The 20390-nt window shown below is 42.3% G+C and overlaps 1 protein-coding gene across 1 annotated transcript in view; it reads left to right on the top strand.

The window, feature by feature from the left end:
• The window catches only part of COL19A1 (collagen type XIX alpha 1 chain), a 332172-nt gene that overhangs the window by 23190 nt on the left and 288592 nt on the right, over positions 1–20390 (top strand). The gene's annotated exons all lie outside the window — the stretch shown is intronic.

The raw sequence follows: 20390 nt of genomic DNA, 5'->3' as shown, positions 1-20390 counted from the left end.
TCACCATCCTGGTCAGGTGGTCAGTAGTATATTCCTACTGTCATATTCTTATTATTCAAGTATGGAATTTCTATCTATAGAGTTTCTATGGTACTGTTTGATTCATTTAAGATTCTTACTATATTTGACTCTATGCTGTCTTTCACATTTAGTACTACTCTCCTAGCTGTTCCATGACGTTTCTGTGATATCTATTATATCAATATCCTTATTTAATACTTGTCACTCTAGTTCACCAGTCTTAGTATTTAGACTTCTTGCATTTGTATATAAGCACTTATAAAATTTGTCATTATTTAGTTGTCGGCCTTCATGTGATGTAATTGAATGGTACTCTATTTCATTTTTTCATTTCTTTTCAGTTCCTATCTGTACTTTATCAATTACTATCCTCTCATCTTTAGTAGGATATATCCAGTATCCCCTTTAATAAATCCTTCCCTAACAGATGTCTCTGTCTGAACCGTATGCTCCTCCGCACTTGTCAGCTTCCCCCCGGCCTTAGTTTAAAAACATCTCTTTGACGTTTTAAATTTTACATGCCTCCCACTCCACTTCCATATTGTGCCTGGAGTTTGAATAAGGAGCAGGGGTTTGATTGGTGGTAGGTGACAAAATGTTTTGAATCACCCCAAATGATACGTCACTTTGACCATTATTTCATTTTGAAGATGAGGATATTCCACTGCCAGAGGTGAACTTTTATTTCTGGTGCCAAAGAATCCCATGGCACCTTATAGACTAACAGACGTATTGGAGCCTAAGCAGTTGGTGTGCAAAGTCCACCGCCGATCATCTTGACTGATATTGTCTCATTGTTTCCTTGTTACTCCCCCCATCTCTTGTCTGTCTTAAACTTAGCTTGTAAACTCTGTTGAGTAGGAACTGTCTTTTTGTTGTGTTTGTACAGTACCTAGCACAATGTGCTCCTGGTCCATGACTGGGACTCCTAGGCACTATGCTAATACAACTATTAAATAAATAACATCAGTCAACAGCTGTGAAGTTAATCATTTCTAACAATGACAAGTTTAGTAGATTAAAAAAATCTGAGAACAATTTAAGTATGTGCTTGTTTCCTTGAGGCATATCCTGTGACATTAAAGGCAGTGGGAGTTTAGACTGTTTAGTACTGCAAGTTTGAGCTCTATATGAATGGTGGACAATTGGTAATATAGAAGGTAAATGCTCAAGGATAGCCATATGGAAGAGAGAGACAATATAAGAAAATACAATTGCAGGAATTATCAACAAATGTTTTGTATAGAAGATATATAGGAGCAATAAAGCCAGTAACACCAAAAGTTGTTATTAAAAGGTTAGAATGTCTAAACATTGAGTAGTCATCAGGAATCACTCAAATCCAAATTTACTATATGAAAAACAGACATCATGGAACTCTTAGCCTATATTTATATATATGGAGATATACCTATTTTATAGAACTCAAAGGGACCTTGAAAGGGCATCGAGTCCAGCCCCTCTGCCTTCACTAGCAGGACCAAGTACTTTCCCTCACAATTTTTTTTTTTTTGCCCCAGATCCCTAAATGGCCCCTTCAAGGATTGAACTTCACAACCCTGGGTTTAGCAGGCCAATGCTCAAACCAAATTAGCTATCCCATTTGTAAGAGTTAACTTTAGAAGACGGTTCTTGAAGTTTGGAAGGTGGTAAAAAAATATTATTTATAAAAGTATGTTACCAGGAAATTACATATCTATTAGCTTAACTTCAGTTGTTGTTGAAGTGTTAGGAGCATTTATAAAAATTGTGCTTCAAGATAACTGTTATGATTTCAGGAAAAAAAGGTCATGATTCAGTAGCTGGTTGGAATTCTTGGAAGATTTCAGTGCTACAGCAATGCCAAGAAACACTGGTCATGTTAAAGATCTGTGGGCATTATTAATATGAATAATATTTTTGGGGTCTGTAACTAAGCTGCTTTAATTTGCATCATACTAAAACCTTGTCACTGCAGGTAGACTTGATATCATATCTTTAAAAAGTCTTAGATTGATTTAGTTCTAATCATACATTGCTTGTTTCTGCTATCAGATGTGGTGTTTTTTTTAAAAGTATAATTTAAGAATGTAGGTTGTCATCCTAAAAGGTGCTGTCAGCATCCCACTTTGTGGGAGTGAATCAGAGCAGGCTGCTTGCACTTACCATAGTCTATGAATTAAGCAAATGGCCTGATCATTTTACTTTATAAAGCACCTTCTGTGCATGCATATTCTGAACTTATAGGTATGGGATATTTATGCTATGTCACATATCAGTGATGTTGTAATATAATAAAGTTTGCTTAATGTCATCATAATCTTGCCACAGCATTTTTATCATTAGCCAGGATTTTCCAGTAGGCAATCTGATGTCCCCAGGCTAAAAATGAAATCATCAGGGAAGAGTTCATCCCCCGCCATTAGTTACTTACTACTTAAAAAAAAAAAGAAATCAGTCCTTCATTGTGCATCATTATCACAGTGATATGATTTAATGGCAAATGGTACAGTATTGGGCACATTTAAACTATATTAATACAAAGTGGTTTGGTGCATAGCAAATATTTCTATTAAATAGGATGCCCCATTATGCCAGTAAATTATAATCTCATACTAATGACTCAGGGGGTAAAGATGTAAAACAGTTTCTATATTAATCTGTTTTTTTGAACCCCATCCACTCTCTAGTTTGCTAGTAAAAAGTTCATTCGTATAAAATGTCTGTGAAGTCTTGGCCTGCATAAATGTTTTTTTTTCTTCAGAGTTTGAGCTTAATTGGATAAGTCATCTGTGAGAGTTTGGAAAATTGTGGGATTTCACTTTTAAGATTACTTTTTTTCGTTTTCATGAAGAAACAAATAATGAAAGGTACAAAAAGGTGAATGATCTCCAGCTTGTATATGGTTTCCAAATATCACATCCTTCATAGGATCTCCAGTAGAATTATGCAGTTTTATAACACATCACAGCTGCAAGACCAGACAATATGACAGACACAAGACATTAGAGTGGTTACAGTAATAAAATAGGAGAAAATGTATATGAATAGGGAGAAGAAGGAAGGGGAAAGTAGAGGCTTGGAGGAATGAAGGTGTAGCTTTCTTTGAACCACTTCACTATTTATCCAAAAGGTACCCAGAAATGGTACCAAATTTCTTCTAATTCATATAATTGATCCCTACAGCGTTAAACTATTCTTTCTTTGGCTGCTGATTCAGACAGGTCTGAATATGGGGGTTTTCACTCTTGAAATTCCTCTCCCTGCCCACACAATTTAAATGCCTCAGTGGAAAATGTTTAAACTTGTTTTAGTCATTAATTCTCATTGAGACCTATCACAGGAGACTGTTTTGTTTTTTTAAAACAGTTTTACAAGTTGTAGAGCACTTTATTTAATTTGCCTTCAATTGTAAATGGAACACCAGGCTTATAAATTCATGGATTAGTCATGACAACTTTTAGAAAAGTCATAGTTTCTTCATGGCTCCCCTTCCACAGCTGCCAAAGCGTCTCATGTCAGTTTATTCTGCTGGCATCTTCACCCCTTGTGCATTCTTTGGATGACTGCTCTTGGTTTCAGCTCCTTCTCCGTTAGTGCCAATGGAATAGGCTGGCAATACCTGATCTGGTGTCTGAGCTACTGTTTCCAAATAATTCTGCCTAATATGTGTCCCTTGTGATTGAGGCAAGAGAAAGGGGCTACAGCTGGATGTCCATCCCATTGTCTGCTTGAAGTGAGTGGGTAGAAAACAATTCTTCTTAACTTCATGCCACTGTGCTCAATACATCAATCCTGTGAGCTCCCTCCTCCTCCTCCTCCTAGCAACAGCATGATATCAACTGGGTCTTTTCCAAGTTATCACAAAATGGATGCTGCTGTGCTTCCTGACTGGTGGAATCTTCACTTCCTTGCTAGAAGGCAAGAGAAGTATAGCAACGCTGCTATCCCAACATGCCACGCTCCTGGCTGGCTGTTATGTTATGTTTCTCTCAGTTTCTCCCGCTGTCCTTTGGACTACTCCAGCCATCAGTATCTCCTAGCTGTCCAGTCAGATCACCAGAGTCCTTCTCCTTCCTGAAGTCTAGCAGCAGTGTGTCTAAAACCAAACTTTCAGCCCAGATAGGCTCAGCTGGCAGACATTTCATCCTGGGTGTGCCTGTGGTGCTCTAGACAGTTCTTCTGTGCCTCAATCAACCCATGATCTAGGGGTTGGCGCACTCCTCCCCTTACTGAGGGATCCAGGCAGGCTTTAGCTTTCTTGGATGGCTCACAGGTTATCTTTTGAAGCAGACATTTATGAAGTCATTGGGAGGTGAACTATCTCCAATTCAACAGGTTAATCATTAATGTTTGGAGGATATTCTTGCCATGCGGTATTAGGAGGAGAACATCACCAGACAGACATTTAAATTGTTTTATTTAACTAAAACAGCAACATTATGTATTCTGGATTTTTTTCTTCAACAGCAAATGTATATTTTAACAAAACCAGCATATGAATTTTTGAATTTAGTTAAACATTCAATTTTTTTAAAATCAGGTTTGTTTTTGTTAAAATTGTTTTAAACTAAAATAGTCAACTTCCTCTAAGGGAGGGGGAGTGTAATGGGAGGCACTCACCTTTTGAGCAGCTCCTGCCACTGCATGTGTACTGCAGTCCTTTTCCCACTCTTGGCACCCCCAAAGGTTGTTGATCTTGCTCAGTAGGTCTTCAGTGGCTCGGCCCTTGGCCTGGTCATACAGTCAAAATGAACCCCTTCCAGGGGATCAAAGAGTCCAACAGAACTGTCTGTCTACCCTCACCAGGGTTTTAAACTCCTGCTCTGGGCCTTTACATTTAGCCCTTCTCTTGAGCCTCATCCCCTTCTTGGGGTTTACACCACCTCACCAGTGGGAGACCCCACGACCACCCACTACTCCAGGTTCCAACCCAGGGACACTATAAACAGAATCCACATACTGATCACGTAAATTTGTTGCTGCTACTTCCCTGGGTCTCTTCCTACCTGGTCCCCTTTATCTTCACCCCTTATCCCAGGGTTAAAGTTCTCAGGTCCTCCCTCCAACTTAAGCAACTGCAGCCAGAACAAAACTCTGGTTATCCCTTGAGCTCCACCCTTCCTTAGCCCTCTGGTTCCAGCCAGGAACTGACCTGCATTGATCCTCAGCATCTTTATTTGAACCTATTGCACTCTGCTTGGCTGCTTCCATGAGACCTCTCTAGACAGGCCTGGAGGAGCCACCTTCACTGCTCTCTTTTTGGGGTGGGGTGTAATAGGATTGTGGGGCTTCCAGCAGGGGCCCACAATGGCCAAGTACCCCAGATCACAGAGTGGATATGGTTGTTGGACATGTTTATTGAGCTAGGCCTGCCTCATTATGTATATGCATAGATGCTTAGAAGGGTGGGGGAGGCAGGAATGGAACATGGTTGAAATGACCTTGATATGTTTCTTTTTCATGTTCTCTGGGGGAGCAATCCTCGATGATCTAATGAGACAGGGTTATAAGTTTTGCCTGCCCATTCCTTTATTTTAAATAATTTGGGTATTAGAGAGTGTGTCACATGGCCTCTTAAGTGGTGTCTGCTGGGAGGGTGGGCAGAGTTCTGAATCACGTGGCTTTTTAAAAGCCTTTTTTAAACCCTGAGTTGTGCCTGAAATTTCAGCTCCATTAGAACTGTGCTAGAAGAGTTTATAAGCTCTGTGAGCCTCATGGGCTATGTACTAGAGGGGTAGCTGTGTTAGTCTGTATCAGCAAAAACGAGGAGTCTTTGTGGCACCTTAGAGACTAGCAAATTTATTTGGGCAGAAGCTTTCGTGGGCTATAAACCACTTCATCAGATGCCATGTAGAATTTTAGCAAGATCTAAGACATAGGGCTCAGTTTGGTTACAATTTCCAAAGCTTAAGCCAGCAAAGCTCATAGCTCCTGTTATTTCTTGTATAGCAAAAGGTTTTTTAGCCATATAAATAGGAAGAAAACCAAGAAGGAAGAAGTGGGACCGCTTAAAACTTTAAACGGAGTGGAGATTAGGGATAATCTTGGAATGGCACAACATCTGAACGAATATTTTGCCTCGGTCTTTAATGAGGCTAATGAAGGGCTAAGGAATAGTGATAGAGGGACTGATGGGAATGAAGATATGGGGGTAGACATTACGGTATCTGAGGTAGAAGCCAAACTTGAACAGCTAAACGGAAGTAAATCGGGGGGCCCGGACAATCTTCATCCTAGAATATTAAGGGAATTGGCGAGTGAAATTGCAAGCCCATTAGCGATGAGTTTTAATAAATCTCTAAACTCGGGGGTTGTACCGTTTGACTGGAGATTAGCTAATATAGTTCCTATATTCAAGAAGGGGAAAAAAAGTGACCCGGGTAACTATAGGCCTGTTAGTTTAACATCTGTAGTATGCAAAGTCATGAAAAATTTTTTAAAGGAGAGAGTGGTTACGGACCTTGAGGCCGTTGGCAACTGGGACAAATTACAGCATGGATTTACGAAAGGTAGATCGTGCCAAACCAACCTGATCTCCTTCTTTGAGAAAGTAACAGATTTTTTAGACAAGGGAAATGCGGTGGATCTAATATATCTTGATTTCAGTAAGGCGTTTGATATGGTACCGCATGAGGAATTACTGGTTAAATTGGAAAAGATGGGGATCGAAATGAAAATCCAGAGGTGGATAAGGAGCTGGTTAAAGGGGAGACTGCAGAGGTCGTATTGAAGGGGAACTGTCGGGTTGGAGGGGGTTACCAGTGGAGTTCCTCAAGGTTCGGTTTTGGGTCCGATTTTATTCAATCTATTTATCGCTGACCTGGGAACCAAGAGTAGGAGTGGGCTGATAAAGTTTGCGGATGACATCAAGTTGGGAGGTATTGCAAATTCGGAAAAGGATCGGGATATCCTCCAGGGAGATTTGGATGACCTTGTAAACTGGAGTATTAGTAACAGGATGAAATTCAATAGTGAGAAGTGTAAGGTTATGCATTTAGGGATGACTAACAAGAACTTTAGTTATAAGCTGGGGACGCACCAGTTGGAAGTAACGGAGGAGGAGAAGGACCTAGGAGTCCTGGTTGATCGTAGGATGACTATGAGTAGGCAATGTGATGTGGCCGTTAAAAAAGCTAATGCGGTCTTGGGATGCATTAGGCGAGGTATTTCTAGTAGGGATAAGGAGGTGCTAGTCCCGTTATATAAGGCGTTGGTAAGACCTCATTTGGAGTATTGTGTGCAGTTTTGGTCTCCCATGTTTAAGAAGGATGAATTCAAACTGGAACGGGTACAAAGAAGGGCCACTAGAATGATCCGAGGAATGGAAAGCCTGTCGTATGAAAGGAGACTTGAGGAGCTCGGTTTGTTTTCCTTAACCAAAAGAAGGATAAGAGGAGATATGATTGCACTCTTTAAATATATCAGAGGGATAAATACCAGGGAAGGAGAAGAATTATTTCAGCTCAGTGCTAATGTGGACACGAGGACAAACGGATATAAATTGTCAGTCAGGAAATTTAGGCTTGAAATTAGACGAAGGTTTCTAACCATCAGAAGAGTGCAATTCTGGAACAGCCTACCAAAGGCAACAGTGGGGGCGAAGGACCTCCATGACTTTAAGATTAAGCTAGATAAGTTTATGGAGGGGATGGTATGATAGGATAACTGGCTTAGTCAATAGGTCAATAAAGTGCCACACTGGTAATTAGTACAATGGGTCAATGATAGGATATTGTTAGCCTTTTTCCAGAGGGTCTGGCTGGAGAGTCTTGCCCGCATGCTCGGGGTTCAGCTGACCGCCATATTTGGGGTCGGGAAGGAATTTTCCTCCAGGATAGATTGGCAGTGGCCCTGGAGGTTTTTCGCCTTCCTCCGAAGCATGGGGCAGGGGTCGCTTGCTTAAGGAGTGGGTGGATCGGCTTATGTGGCCTGCATCTTGCAGGAGGTCAGACTAGATGATCATAATGGTCCCTTCTGATCTTGAATTCTATGATTCTATGATTCTATGATCATTCTGCCATGCAGGATTCAGTGCTATAAATCATCTGAGAACCACATGTGAGACTTCACTGAAATTATACATGCCAACAGCTTGTCCTGTAGAGTTTGTAAAAGCTCCATTGAAGTTACAAGCAAAAATTATTTTTGACTTTTTTAAAAAAAATTATGTAGAAAAGGGAAGTTTTTCTTCTTTAATAAAAGCTAAAGAAACTCCTAGACCAAAAACTTAAATGAACAATTACCGTTGAGAATATATTCTTATTTAAAACAATGTAAATAGAAAATAATTTAAAAATCCTAAATGGCAGAAACTTGGGAAATTTGCAGTTTAGGTTGCAACACTAACCTCATTTTTGCCCTTGTATTTCAGTCACCTCCACATTTACACCAGAGATCTTCTCCTTCACCATGTGTGAGACATCTTTTTTCATTCGCTTTTCCATTATGGACCAGAGACTACAATATTTTACAATCCTGTATGCAAGCCAGAGATTCATCTTCTGTATGCACCATACCAGAATATATTGGAGAGTGCAGTCTACCTCATCCACACTCCTCACTGGTCAACCCACTTTACATATCTATTCATTATCCGTGTAGGATTAGAAAGTGCCAACTGTTTCATAATACATACACACAAGGGCACTGAATTCTGGCTCCACAGGCAACCTTAATTTTGGCATTTCCTAACTTTGAAGTGCTTGCAAAGTTAATGTTTTTTAACATAGTTCTTGTGTGTAATTTTCTCAGTTTTAAAAAAGCAAACAGAAAAGACAGCATTTCTGTCATGTGACATTGACTCACATAGCTCATCAGCAGGGTTGGAACCTTTAAGATCCACTGCAGAGACCTCTGCCACTTGAGCTAATGGAGTAACTGATAGTAGTAGTAGATTATCGTCTGTGTGGATCAGCTCTAAGACAGAATGGAACACTTTGCCAGCAGATTTCATAGATATTTGTTGATAGGAGAAGAATGATGAGAGTTAGGAATCTTAAGTTCCATTCCAGGCTTTAGAAGGAAGTTCTAGTGAGCACACTCTTCTGCCGATTCCCCCCACAACCTGTCACTGCCTCAGTCCTGTCTCTACATCAGCACTGCGCTCCTCCCATTGTTCTGTTCTTCTCACTTATCAGTCCCAATCTTCGTCCATTAAATCCTAGTCTCATCTCTCCAGACTCCCACTCCCAATCCTTCTTTCTTCCCCATCCCTAAACTCACAATCTCCCTACCTAGCCATTCTTAGCCCTTCCCTACCCCCAGTTCCTTGTCCCCAGTCTCCTTGCCCAGTCTGTCCCAGTTGTCTCCATTCACAACCAGTCTTTCTAGTCCTTCCTAGCCTCCAGTTGCCCATCTCCCTGCTAGCTCCGAATTCTAGTTTTCTTCCATGAACTTTTCATCCAAGTGCAGTGTCCTCACCATCCCTGCTCCTTGTCCTAGTCTCTTTGCCCATCCACACCTGGGTTCCTGATCAGATCTGTTTCCCCTCCTCTGCACACACCCTCCTTTCCCAGTCCCCTGTTTAAACAGTCCCCACCTCCACCCCCTGGCTCACAGTCCCACTCTCTGCCTCACTGTCATTCTTCAATCTCAGTCTTCACTCCCTGCTAGCCTCTAGTCCCATTCTCCACCACTCAGGCTCCTTTCCAGATCTATTCCCCCATCCATACTTTGCAACACACTAGGTTTGGCTCTTCCTTCTTGTCATTTGAGTCAGACTGTTTCCTCCTCTACACTGCCTGCCTGCTAGACAGGGGATCATTGACAGCACAGGAGATACAGGCTCCATACTCGAAGTTCAAGCTTAATAATAGGTAATGCTGCCAATCCCATCTATAATGGTGTAAGACTTTACAGTAAGGGAAAACTGAGAAATAGAAAAGAAAAAAAATGTTTTGTACAAAGTTAACTCAATGCTTTTCAAACTTTAAATGAATGTTCACTTCAGTGTTCAGACTGAAGCAAAGTTTTCAGCTGGTTCATTTTTCTGAACTTGTTATAACCATTCCCTGTCCAAGTCATTAATGATTCTTAAATTACATAAATAGTTTCCCCTAAGTTGTTTTCATATGACATTATATGATGCAACTTGATGCCTAATGCAACATGAAGCCACACAATTAATCATAATGTGATTTGAGGAAGATGGATTAGGGAAAATTATTTCAGGTAACAGACAGCTGATCTTAACTTTTATTTTAATAAGCATTCAAAGTACCCACCCTTGGCATAGGCTGGTAGATGGCTCCTATTAGTTGCTATCCTCTTTTTTTGTTTATACTACTCAGTTATGCTTCAGGATATCTCCTTTTTTGTATGAACTTTTCTCTACTTAGTAAATGTTATGGCTAATGTGCAAGCATTGGCAATAAGAGCCAGTGAGATTATTAGCTTTGGTCATCTGACCTTTGTTTTCTTATTAACAGTGAGTCTCAATCTGAATCCCCTCAGCAAACACAAAAAGGGTAGGTTTCAGAGGAGCAGCCGTGTTAGTCTGTATCTGCAAAAAGAACAGGAGTACGTGTGGCACCTTAGAGACTAACAAATTTATTTGAGCATAAGCTTTCATGGGCTACAGCCCACTTCATCGAATGCAGAGAATGGAACATATAGTAAGGAGATATAGATACGTACGTACGTACAGAGAAAAGGGTAAGACTTGAGAGTCTCAGTCAATGCTAAATACATCATCCACCACCATAGGAAAGCAGTTAAAGCTGACTCTGAGCTCTGGTCACCAAATTATTTGTAACATGACAGCTGATGGGATATGTCAGCTGGAAAAGAAATGTCTTGACATAAACTCCAAGCATCTCTCACTTCAGTCTCAGGAAATGTAACTCAGATCATCTTTCTCTTCCTGGAAGATATTCAGCAAGTCAGAGGCTCCATTGATACTTGTAAATACGGAAGTTCATCATAAACTCTAACACACTCTCATTCACTGTGGAAGAATTAGAGTTCGTAAGATTTAAAAATAGCAGCTTCTTGTCCATCAGTGCTTTTTAAAGCAAAAACCAAAAGGTAAATAAAAGATTGCCTTACTAAACTTGATATGGGTAACTCTTACTTCTGCTTCACAAAAATAGCACTGAATACTGGCTATAGCATAATGATTACTCACTTTAATTCATTCACATTTCTCTCTTCAAGCACAACAGAGATTAAAAAAACCCAAGAGATTTGAGTTTCAGACACTTTCAGAACTTGTATTTTGAAAAACCAAGAATGTGTACTTCATCATCCCACATCCCAGTGTGCTCAAGTATAAAGTTCATGCAAAAAAAAAAATGTAAAAGGCATAATATGTAGTCAAGAGTTGGTGGAGACACTCATTGCTCCCAGCCCTTTAAAAGCATAGCAATGGTTATTGAACTGCTGCAAAAAGCCATGACAAAAACTTCCTGCAAATAGAGTTAAAGGCAGAAATTGATTGCACAAACTGTTGTTGTTCACAGGTCCTATGATTGCATGTTCATGGTTATTGTCCTTTTTAAAAAAGGGCTCCAGAGGTGATCCTGGCAATTACAGGCAGATAAGCCTAACTTTGGGTACCACGCAAATTGATATTGGTTGAAACTATAGTTTAAAAAAAACCAAAACAGAATTATCAGATGTATAGATAAACACAGTATTTTAGAAAAGAGATGACGTGGCTTTTGTAAAGGGAAATCATGCCTTACCAATCTATTACAATTCATTGAGGGTGTACACAACTCTGTGGACAAGGGTGATCCAGTCAACATAGCATACTTGGACTTTCCTAAAGCCTTTGACAAGGTCCTTGTAAGGATGTCATTTTTTGAGCTCCTCCTAGCAGCTGGGGTGGTACTGCAGTCCTCTTTTCACCCCTGACACCTCCTGCAGGCTGCTAGCTGATTTTGGTGGATCTTGTGTGGCTTGGTCCTCCGGTAAAGTCACAAAGTCCAAATGAACCCCTTCCAGGGTAGTAAAGTGTCCAATAAATGAACAGTCCCATTGCCCTTACTGGGGTCTTCAGCTCTGGCTCTGGGCCCTTTAAATTCAAGTCTTTGTTCAGGCTCTCCCATAAGCCCTGTCTCCTCCTTGGGGCTAGTGCTACTAAGTCTGGTAGAGAATCCTGTGCCTGCCCACTACTCCGGGTTCCAACCCAGAGACCCTATATACAGCAGCTATGCACTGGTCGATTTTAATTCATTGCTGCATCTTCCCTGGGCCTCCTCCTACCTGGCCTCTTTTAGCTTCACACTTAACTCGTGGTTAAGGTTCTTTGGTCCGCCCTCTCCCTACAAATCAAGTTTAAGCAAATACAGCCAGAAACAAACTCTGGTTATTTCTTACCCTTCTGGTCTCAGCCAGGAACTGACCTGCTCAATCCCTGCAGTGCCTTTTATCTGAGCCTAATAGGCTCTGATTGGCTGCTTCTGTGAGATCTCTCTTGGCAGGCCTGGAGGACCCATCTTCACTGTTCTTTTCCCGAAGCAGAGTGTAGTAGGACTGTGGGGCCTCTTTTAGAGAGTCACAAACGACAGGTACACCTCATCACAGTTGCTCACCAAAGGCTGTTAAGCAAACTAAGCAGTCATGGGATAAGAGGGAAGTCCTCTAATGGATCAGAAATCAAAGGGTAGGAATAAATGGTCAGGTCAATAAAGCAAGGTCCCCTAAAGATCTGTACTGGGAGCTGTGCTGTTTAACATACTGATAAATTATCAGCGAAAGGGGTGCACAGTGAGGTGGCAAAATTTGCAGATGATGCCATACAAAATTACTTGAGACAGTTAAGTCCAAAGCTGACTGGGAAGAGTTACAAAGGGATATCACTAAACTGGATGACTGGGAAACACAATGGCAGATGAAATTCGATGTTGAGAAGTACAAAGTAATGCACATGTGAAAAAATAATCCTACCTATACATACAAAATGACACAGTCTAAATTTAGCTGTATCTGCTCAAGAAAGAGATCCTGGAGTCATCATGGACAGTTCTCTGAAAACAGTTGCTCAATGTGCATTAGCAATCACAGGAGCTAACAGAATATTAGGAACTATTATGAAAGGGATAGATAATAAAACAGAAAAATCATACTGCCACTATATAAGTGCATGGTATGCCCACTTCTTGAATACTTCATTTAGTCTGGTTGCCCCATCTCAAAATAGATGTATTAGAATTGGAAAAGGTAGGAAGCAGGTTAAAACCAAAAGGAAGTACTTGTTCACAAATCACATAGTCAACCCATGGAACTCATTGCCAGAGGATTTTGTGTCGGCAAAAATTATAACTGGGTTCAAAAAAGAATTAGAAAAGTTCATGGAGGATAGGTCCATCTGTGACTACTAGCCAAGATGGTCAGGGATATAACCCCATGGTCTGGGTGTCTGTAAGTCCCCAACTGCCAGAAGCTTGATCTGGACGACAGGGAGTGGATCATGCAAAATTGTCCTATGCTGTTCGTTCCCTCTGAAGCATCTGGCACTGGCCACTATCAGAAGACGTGATGCTGGGCTAGATGGACCATTGGTCTGACCTCGTACAGCCATTTGTATGTTCTTGTGTGTGTGAATGTGTGTTCTTTGGCATACTCTACAGCACTCTGATGTCACAGGGAGGACACTCTGGGAGTTTGTGGGCAGGCTGGAGGCACATGGCTGATACTGCAACCTATGTTATATACCTCTACCTCGATATAACTCTGTCCTCGGGAACCAAAAAATCTTACTGCGTTATAGGTGAAACCGCATTATATCGAATTGATTTGATCCGCCAGAGCATGCAGCCCCGCCTCCTTGGAAGCGCTGCTTTACCACGTATATCCGAATTCGTGTTATATCGGGTGGCGTTATACCGGGGTAGAGGTGTAGTTCGAAATAGATAGGTTTTACACCTTTGTGCTGTTCAGGGAGTGTAGAGTGCATACTTTTTTTCACCTGAGCCTGCCTTTTTTTTCCTATGGCCACACTTTCTTTCTCTGCACTGCTTACATATTGGGTGATACTGCATCATGCCATCATCATTGCACTATGTACAGGCACAGTATAGTGCTACATTAATCTTGGTGTAACTTGCCTCTTTTTCACTAATGTTCAGTGCTGTGTACTTCCTTTACTATTGCAAATAATGGATTTGTATTGTCATGGACAATTCCTTTTACATGCTCACACTGATAGGAGCACCTAAATCAAACACTATATTAGGATTTCAAAGAGATTCTAAATTCCAGATCTAATATTCTGTAAGATTCTAAATTAGAAGTTTTGTTTTTCCCATATTAACATTATGGTGTTCTCTGATTTAGGGTATGTGTGTTTCTGTGAGCTGTATTGTGTCTTAGAACACCTCTCTCCATAATACACCCTAATTTTGGTTCTGATCAAAGGTTATATAATTTCAATCTTTTTGTCTTAGTATAACACTTTTACTAATCAGTTCTGTCTAGGCACTCTTTAAACGAGGTAGCTGCTTTTTATTCTATTATGTATAGTTAGAGCCATTCAAGCAATAGAACATAAGCAAAACCCAATCATTCTTGAGGATGTCAGTTTTCCAGGGCTCCATTCCCTAGATGCCTGCATTATGGAATTCACCATTGAATGGGAAGCATATCCTGTAAGGCATCCATTAATGATTTTCCATTAATTGGTCACCAAGGAATGTTCATTTACTTGTGCTGCTGACATTCTTCTTTCCCTCAGAGACTAAATGCATGCTTTCTATGTGCCTTTTGTTAAATTAGGTCTTTGGAATACAGTAGCTATGCTGGCATAATGCAATTGGGATAACTGTAAAGTATAGTTTTACACTGGTCTGTTTTCCAAAGAAGTGAAGAGCATGAAGAGAGAGTAATTGTTGTTGCTTTTGGTTTTTAAATGTGATAAATCAATGAATCAACTACTTCATTTATTTAGGTCTATTGACTCACCAGTCCATTGTGAGTCTGATCCTTCTAGCATGAATCTCATTTATAAATCTGAAATTCTTCAACATTTCCAGCATTATCAGAAAATCATATGAGCATAATTAATAGATTCTGGGATAAATTAATCCCTGGTCTAACTCCATTTAAATCAGTGGAGTTACACTAGGAATTAATTTGACCCTGTGTTCTTTCTTAGTTTACTCTGAAATGCTCTCTTCCATTGTCACTTTTCCAGATCAGTGACAAGGGAAGCAAGAACAACCCCATTACATCTGAGCTTTTATTCTGTTTCCCAAACTGTTTGATAAACAGAGAGGAAAGAGGGATGTGTTTTTTCGTGTGATGCACACTGCATGGACAATCACAACTCTCCTTTATAATATATCTGAGGTAAACTTTCAAAATTTCAAAAGACTATTAAACGTTATTAATTTAGGCAGCATCACAAGCAGGGCTGCCCAGAGGATTCCGGGGGCCTGGGGTCTTTGGCGGCGGGGGGCCCTTCCGTTCCGGGACCTGCCGCCGAAGTGCCCCGAAGACCCGCGGCGGGGCCCCCCCCCCGCCGCCGAATTACTGCCGAAGCGGGACCCGCCGCCGAAGTGCAGCCCGGACTTCGGCGGTAATTCGGTGGCAGGGGGGCTCCCCGCCGCGGGTCTTTGGGGCACTTCAGCGGCAGGTCCCGGAACGGAAGGGCCCCCCGCTGACGAATTACCACCGAAGACCGAGCTGAACTTCGGCGGTGGGTCCCGCTCCGTCTTCAGTGGTAATTCGCCAGCGGGGGGTCCTTCCGCCCCGGAGTGGAAGGACCCCCCGCCGGCGAAGACCGGGAGCGAAGAAGCTCCTGCGCCCGGCCCTGCAAGAGTTTTCCGGGCCCCCCGGAGCAAGTGGGCACCCCGCTCCAGGGGCCCCGAAAAACTCTCGTGGGGGCCCCTGTGGGGCTCGGGGCCTGGGGCAAATTGCCCCTCTTGCCCCCCCCTCTGGGCGGCCCTGATCACAAGTGTCATTGGTGCTCAATGGGGCCAACTGTGAGAATCACTGTACTTTCTTAATGTTAGTGTAAAGAAAGTGCCCAGAAACTTCTTCACTATATAGCTTAAAGACCTTTTTCTTTCCTTCTCCCTCTCACACCAACTTCTTCAGAGTTTCCTAAACTTTTATTGCCCCTCTCTCTGACTGGTAAAAGATTTTGATGACACTCTTCTGCCTCAAGAAATACCAGCTGTTCTGACCCAATTCTCCCAGTAGCTAAAGCCCTCCCATGTCTCCTTAATAAGGTGTTCAGATATCATGGTGATAGGCACTTTAGGAAAATGAACTGTCAAACACTCCCATGCACAGATGTGCTGTGTGGGTTTGTGATGGGGTGGGGGACCCCATCCAGTGCGGGGTGAGTTCACCCCATCCTTCGAGCTGACCTCTGTTTCTAGGCAGTGAGACCTAAGGACTAAAGTCGATAGAGTTGCTCTGATCTGCAGGGCTGTAAGGGCTAATGGCAAGAGTCTATAGAATTATCCTGGTTCACAGGGCAGTGAGGCCTAGTGGCCAGTGTCAATAGAGATACCCTGGATTCGCAGGGCAGTGAGGCCTAGTGGACAGAGTTAGTAGAGTTGTCCTGCGGGGCTGTATGGCCTACTGGCCAGGTGGGGTGTGGGGGCTGCCGGCCAGGGGCTGAGTGGTGGCCAGGGTAGGGGTACCCGGGTCCTCCCTGCTCCACTGGGTCTCAGCCCAGGGCCCTGTCAGTGGCGAGTGTGTCTGCCAATGACTCAGCAGAGGTCTGTTCACAGTGCGCTGACTATCATCAGGACAATGGGCTATTTCCTACTGTGATACTCATGGTGGCAGTCTGCGTGTCTTTGGGATCTCCAGGTTCCTCGACTGGTGCAACTCCCTGTAGCTCAGACCTCCCTGGGGCGTCCATAGATATCTGGATGTCTGCTTGGGTCTTGGTGCCTTTGGCTTCCATGGTCCAGGGCTCCAGCTGCTCCCGGGTGGGAGCTGGCAAGGGGCATCCTTCCTTTCTGGCAGTCAGCCCAGAATGAGCTGGGCTGCCCCCTCTTATACTGGTGCTCCACCTGGAGCATGCCCAGTAGGGATGTGGGGGCATGGCTTCCTCCGCCCACAGTGAGAATTTAACCTTTCCTCATCCAGTGCAGGGTGAGCTCACCCCGTCACAGGGTTATGGGTGTCTGCCACAGATCCTACTTGTCTTACATTTCACTGTAAAACAGGACTAGTCCTGCCTCTTAAAAATAGTGTACTGCTCTCGTAAGAAGCAGCAAAGAATCCTGTGGCACCTTATAGACTAACAGACGTTTTGCAGCATGAGCTTTCGTGGGTGAATACCCACTTCTTCGGATGCAAGTAGTGGAAATTTCCAGGGGCAGGTTTATATATGCAAGCAAGAAGCAAGCTAGAGATGACGAGGTTAGTTCAATCAGGGAGGATGAGGCCCTGTTCTAGCAGTTGAGTGAAAACCAAGGGAGGAGAAACTGGTTCTGTAGTTGGCAAGCCATTCACAGTCTTTGTTTAATCCTGAGCTGATGGTGTCAAATTTGCAGATGAACTGGAGCTCAGCAGTTTCTCTTTGAAGTCTGGTCCTGAAGTTTTTTTGCTGCAGGATGGCCACCTTAAGATCTGCTGTTGTGTGGCCAGGGAGGTTGAAGTGTTCTCCTACAGGTTTTTGTATATTGCCATTCCTAATATCTGATTTGTGTCCATTTATCCTTTTCCTTAGAGACTGTCCAGTTTGGCCGATGTACATAGCAGAGGGGCATTGCTGGCATATAATGGCATATATTACATTGGTGGACGTGCAGGTGAATGAACCGGTGATGGTGTGGCTGATCTGGTTAGGTCCTGTGATGGTGTCGCTGGTGTAGATATGTGGGCAGAGTTGGCATCGAGGTTTGTTGCATGGATTGGTTCCTGAGTTAGAGTTACTATGGTGTGGTGTGCAGTTACTGGTGAGAATATGCTTCAGGTTGGCAGGTTGTCTGTGGGCGAGGACTGGCCTGCCACCCAAGGCCTGTGAAAGTGAGGGATCATTGTCCAGGATGGGTTGTAGATCCCTGATGATGCGTTGGAGGGGTTTTAGCTGGGGACTGTATGTGATGGCCAGTGGAGTCCTGTTGGTTTCTTTCTTGGGTTTGTCTTGCAGTAGGAGGCTTCTGGGTACGTGTCTGGCTCTGCTGATCTGTTTCCTTATTTCCTCGTGTGGGTACTGTAGTCTTGAGAATGCTTGGTGGAGATTTTGTAGGTGTTGGTCTCTGTCTGTGGGGTTAGAGCAGATGCGGTTGTTCCTCAGTGCTAGGCTGTAGACAATGGATCTTGTGGTGTGCCCGGGATGGAAGCTGGAGGCATGAAGGTAGGCATAGCGGTCGGTAGGTTTTTGGTATAGGGTGGTGTTAATGTGACCATCAATTATTTGCACCGTAGTGTCTAGGAAGTGGACCTCCCGTGTAGATTGGTCCAGGCTGAGGTTGATGGTGGGGTGGAAGCTGTTGAAATCGTGGTGGAATTTTTCCAGATTCTCCTTCCCATGGGTCCAGATGATGAAGATGTCATCAATGTAGCGTAGGTAGAGAAGGGGCGTGAGTGGACGGGAGCTGAGGAAGTGTTGTTCCAGGTCAGCCATAAAAATATTGGCATATTGTGGGGCCATGCGGGTGCCCATAGCGGTGCCACTGATCTGGAGATATATATTGTCATCAAATTTGAAATAGTTGTGTGTGAGGATAAAGGCACAGAGCTCAGCAACCAGTTGTGCTGTGGCATCATCAGGGATACTGTTCCTGACAGCTTGTATTCCATCAGCGTGTGGGATGTTTGTGTAGAGAGCCTCTACATCCATGGTGGCCAGGATGGTGTTTTCTGGAAGGTCACCAATGCATTGTAGTTTCCTCAGGAAATCAGTGGTGTCACAGAGATAGCTGGGAGTGCTGGTGGCATAGGGTCTGAGTAAGGAGGCTCTTGTGTATTGTTTAGACTTGCAAGTACATGAAAAATCTTGCTCTCATGAACTAGGGCACCAATTCACTTCTTTCTGAATGGGAACATGCAAATAATCGATATGTAGGTTCAGACTCCCAACCTTTTTAGAAACTATGCCCCTTTCTCTTGAGCTGTGCCGTCCCTAACTCACCTTTGGGAAAACAAGAGTATTCCAGCATAACTACCTTCATGAGTGAAGGCTACAAGAAGCCCTCAAAGCAATAAATTATTGTACTTTTTAAATCTCACTTCAGAATCAAGACCTGAAAAAGCCCTATTTTTAAAAAAAACTGTTTATTTCACATAAAAAGACAAAAAGATACCTGTGCAAAGACTATCGGTAGCCAGGCAGATTATTAAAATCAGTCCATAAAAACTACAAAAACAAGAGCAAAACAATGTCCTTCCCTCTTTTGCCCCACCCAACAACAAAACAACCAGTAACTTATAACCTAAAAAAACCCTTCACATCTCAGAAGCCACATAAATGCTTAATCTAAAACAGACTGCAGAACATCACAAGTGGATCACACTATATGCTTTCACATCTTATCTTGATCTTCCACCTGCTCCCATTGCTTTTCTCAAAACAAATATCTCTTTAGACTCTTCTATAATCATCCTTAAAACTCCTCACAGATCATTCACTGAATCTTTAATTTCTCTATGGAGCTATTTGTTTATCTAAATCACTCACTTTTAAGATGAACCTGGCAGGATTTCACTGAGCATTTACAAGTGTAATTGCTGCCCTTCAAACTTTGAAATATTTAGGCATTCTTGTTCTTGTCCCAGAATAGGTGATTTTATGAATTGATGGCAAAACTTCTATGTACTTTTCCTCAAGTGGTAAGAGGTAAAGTGTTTTATGTATATATTAGTTTATTTTCCTACCCGATCTGCAGATAAATAAATTATAATGCAATATTCATTAATGTTGGAGGTTGTCTCTTGTTTCTATTACATTCAGAGGTCATATTGACATCTTTGAGATTACAAAAGGCTGTAAATGAGTATGTAATTGTATTAACATCTACAGTGATATAAAATTAAACCATTTAAATTAAATGGTCATGGGGAGGGCGAAAGGGGACATTTTTCTGCTTTATCAGGTTATCAGGTTTCACACATTCTGATGAGGGGAGTGTCTGTTTCTGGATGATCTGTAAATCCAGGTGAACACCATGTATTTTTTTCATTAGACAAATATTGTTCCCTGAGTAATGAAACATAGAATAGCATACTACAAGATGTCAGTGCAGTTTTGTTATATATGTACCTGTTGTTTACATCTGTCTCACCTGTTCAAAACATTTCTTCAGTGCTGGAAAATCAATTGTGTTTGCAGCATAGTATCTTTCAGTTTCAAAATTCAAAGGCTTAATTATTGCAATCTTTGGCCTCAGTAGGGTTTCATGAGTGTAAATGAAGTCACGATTTGATACTGTGTGTTGAACATATGTCTGCTGTATCCTTAGTTCCCTTCCCCCACCTTT

The sequence above is a fragment of the Mauremys reevesii genome, linkage group 3 (genome assembly GCF_016161935.1).
Source record: "Mauremys reevesii isolate NIE-2019 linkage group 3, ASM1616193v1, whole genome shotgun sequence".
In the NCBI taxonomy this organism is placed as follows: Eukaryota; Metazoa; Chordata; order Testudines; family Geoemydidae; genus Mauremys; species Mauremys reevesii.
The sequence above is the reverse complement of the archived record's forward strand: the minus strand, read 5'-3'. Positions and strand labels throughout refer to the sequence as shown.